Source organism: Aplidium turbinatum, chromosome 12 (assembly GCF_918807975.1).
Source record: "Aplidium turbinatum chromosome 12, kaAplTurb1.1, whole genome shotgun sequence".
Taxonomy (NCBI): domain Eukaryota; kingdom Metazoa; phylum Chordata; class Ascidiacea; order Aplousobranchia; family Polyclinidae; genus Aplidium; species Aplidium turbinatum.
Window position 1 is genome coordinate 13110716 of NC_137483.1, and position 4173 is coordinate 13114888.

Sequence of the window (4173 nt, forward strand, 5' to 3'; positions counted from 1 at the left end):
TTAGAACTACTTTTAAAAACGTACTCAAACAAATGAAGTCCTCTTCTAGTAGAAATACACTTGATCTTAGCAATCAAAGAATCAATAAAACAGTCGAGTTTCAAAATTGACTTCTGATAACCCACTATTTTTATGGCTGATTCACACTGTCACAGTTCGGCTTCGATGAGGCAGAATATAACTTTGTTTTAGAAATTCTTAAATAAACTAAATTTATTGTGTGCATATCTAATTTGTATTTCAATTGTCGTATCGGAGTCAAATGCTCACTTAATGTGAATCAGTCCTTCACATTCTTACAGACATGCTGTTGTATGGTTTGTAGCACACAACTCCATATTGAAAACACAAAAATTTTAAAGCTGGTTTCAGCATCACACAGTATTAGTCTGCGCAAACATTAAAATCATGTTTGGTATTGAAGAATTTCATCAGCTTTCGGGACTTTAATTTTGGTCTGATGAGGCCATCTCTACGTTTTAATCCAGACATAGGCGCCGACTCCGGAGGGGCGGCGCCCCCCCGTGAATTTAGCTCGGGGTGGCTGCCCCCCTGCAAATTATTAAAAAAAAATCCTAAATCAAATGTTTCTAAGTTCAGATTTGCGTTAGTTTGACCTTCATTGCGGATCGATCTCAATTAAAAGATCTACTTGTTGCAACAAGAGCGCTGCTCCTAAGATAACAAAAGAAACAGAAGTACGGTAATTGATAAACGCCAGCATGGTGCCGTTGAAGCAAACAATGATTGAAAAACGTTTTTCTTGATTTCTTCCGCTTTTTTTTGTCTTGGAGTGTCAATAACGAGGTGCAGTTTGCTAGTTTAGTATCTACTCGTATTAAGAGTTAAAGTTCAAAGTGACCAGCATATAATTCGAAGTAGCCTACAGGCCTCGAAATTCGTTTTTGTTGACGGCGAACAAACATGTCCGGTCTGAGCAGTTATCTTAGCGGACAAATTAAGTCTCACGGCGAACACACCAGTTTTAGCCGTCTATCGTCATGCTTAATCACTTTATCTTGATAATAATTCTTCGCCATTTCAGAAGTCTAACTACGGTTTTAGAAGGCTTTTTAAAAATTCAATAAAGTCACTCTGAAAGGCTTTCATCAAACCAACGACTTGCGCTTGAAGAGTCAAAGCGCCGTGTAGCTGGTCAATACGTCACGTAACTGATTAACTTCCACCGAACGAGGTCGTGTTGCTTATTGCGTCACAATGCTCTGGGCAGGAGTCGGAAAATTTCTACACCAACGCTACTATTTTCTGCTGTGCAAAGTTTTACAGGCTTTTTTCTTTCAGTTTATTTTTGCGTGTCATGTGAGCGAAAGTGAATTTTCCTTGGGTCTTTTCTTTTTTACTGTAATATATACCAAAACTTAATAAGTTTTGTTACATCTTGCTGTAATAGCCTACTCGTATAATCTAATTTAGCAACCAACCTTGCCGTATCATTATTACTCGGAGATCAAAGCCAGACATTGTGACGTAAAACGTGAACTAAATTGCGCGTGATTAGTGTAGAAGTACCTGTACTCTTATCGATTCTTAGCGAAGAATTTACCTTTGTTACGCTGATTCAATGTCATCAATCGTTGAAGCAACGTAAGAATCCAAAGTTTTCCTCCTTGAATGGAAACTAAGGGATACAGGATTCACATTTTCTAGATGCGCACTAGAATGCGCTGGAAAATATATTATCGCAACAATTGTTCGTGCTATGCAATGACGATTTGTATTGCTAGTTCCTGTGCTATTTCTCGGCGGACAAATATGACTGATCTAGATGTTACTTCCCGCGGACATCATATGCTGGGACGGCGGACATGTCCGCCGTTAATTTCGAGGCCTGAGCTTACATTATAAAGCTTGGCGATATACAATGGCCGATAGACGCAAACAAACATCAATGCTGACAAACAAACATCAGCATTTTGAATGTAAGCAATGGTCGGCTAGAAAGTTTGCCCCCCCGGCAATTTTCAAAACCCGGCGCCTATGAATCCAGATACATGAGCAGATGCCTCAGTCACCACTTTCACATGTCTTTCTACTGCCTGGTTGTGGCAAGGATGATTGAGCCTTAATGGTGATTTCTCAGATTTTCCAGCTCGACGTCTGACAAGTTCTTGATTGCTGGCGGCTGTTCGATATCTTTGAGGTTTAAGTAGACAATTTGGTGGAAAGATTGAGTCTTGATGTTGATAACTGGAATTTGGAACAATCTGATGTTGGTGTCAATGTTGCTGTCAGTGTCTTAATTGGTTTAGTTGAACTAGATCTTCAATATTTAGAGGTTGGGCCGATTGTCCATTCAAGATGGTTGACTCTTGCATGTCGAATATTGAGGTTCTATGTGGGACAGAGTGAGCTATCAAGCAATCTGAAATATCTTGCACAATTTTGTATGGAGGTGTATTTTCTGTCATAGTTTGAAATCAAAATGCACAATCCCATTGTTGATGGTGGTAAGAATTTCTTCAATATTGTTTTTCTTGTCGCAAAGCTGCCTAATACACAAATTCGCACGATTGCACTATTATGTGTGTTACAAAGAAATACATATTTTGCACATCCAGAAAATGTTTTGCTGGGAATGCTTGGTGATAATGATGAAGGCCTCTGAAGACTTGCAATAAACAAGATCACAGATATGCGTAAATCAAACGCACACTACCACATTCAAATTGACAACTTTGAAGGTGGATATGTAAATGAACCTAAACCTCCAGACAGCAACATTGACACCAACATCAGATTGTTCCAAATTCCAGTTATCAACATCAAGACTCAATCTTTCCACCAAATTGTCTACTTAAACCCAGTGGCGCCGCCAGACCTTCAACAATGGGGGGGCAAAATTTTGACAGTGCAAGACAGTAGCGTAATCAGGAATTTTGAAAAGGGGGTGTTGACGGCCGGCGGGCGAAGCCCGATGGCGTGTTCGCCGAAGGCGACACTTAGCGACGGGGGGTCTGGGGGGCCTCCCCCAGAAAATTTTGAAAAATTACTTTCAGTTTGGTGCATTCTGAGAGCATTTTCAACAAAATTGTGGGTATGAATATTCCTGTAAAATGGTGCTGTCCGGTGGCATAGCAAAAGGATAAGATCATGTTTTCTTCGGCATTTTTCGAAAATAAAGCTAAGTCTCTATGTTTTGTTGTTGCTAATTCCAGGCTGAGATATTTGAATGTTTAGTATTAGCAAAACTCGCTCTTTTAATGCAGTTTCGTTTAAAATTAGGCAAACTTTGTTTTAGAGACATAGGTTGATTTGCTTTTTTTTTGCGAGATTATTACAGTTTTATTATTTATCAATTTTCTCCTTGGTTGATCCAAAAAACGATCTTATTCCGGTAAGTCACTAACTTTTATGCTTTAAAGTCAACCCAAAGTTTAGAAAATGTAACGTCATAGACGTCATACATCTTGATGAGTGTCAAACAAAAAGCTTTGAGAGAATGAAGTTACTTTATTTCTGATATATTCAAGTTTTGTATAACGAATAGCTTTTTAGACGTTAATCTATATCGAACAAGCGAATTTCGAACAAGTGAAATTACATCATAGGCTAAAGCTTTTCTTGCAAACAATATATTAAACTACGCGATATAAAGCAAAGCAAACAGTATAAAGCAAACTCTCTACCAAAGCTTTACAATATATTAACATCTGTAAATTCAATTTGAAAGGTTGAAACCCCCAACCCCCCTCCCTTGGCTACGCCACTGGTGCAAGACAGTGATATATTATTTAATTTCTCTTGTTTTCTACTGCTATAGTCTACTGTAATATAGACTACCAAAAGTCCTACATTTTTGACATGTCTGATCTGTTGAAAAAAATAAATCACAGTTTGATTCCGTATGGGACTTGCAACTGCCATTGCTAGCGAAATTCTGCGTAGCTGCACTTTCTGATTATCCAACAGTCTGTTAGTTAAATATGCCTCATGATTTGGACTGGTCTGTCAGTTGATAGAAAAATTATCAAATACTGCACTGAAACGCTGTGAAAACGTTTTTCCATGCTTACAAAATACAGATGTCAAGATATATCAAACACAGAGGCGGCCACAATATGCGTATTGCGTAGCCGTAGCCTTATGACATTGCGAGCATTAAGGCCAACAAAAGTTAATAGAACAAATTTACTGTGACGGCCACCAGGCATA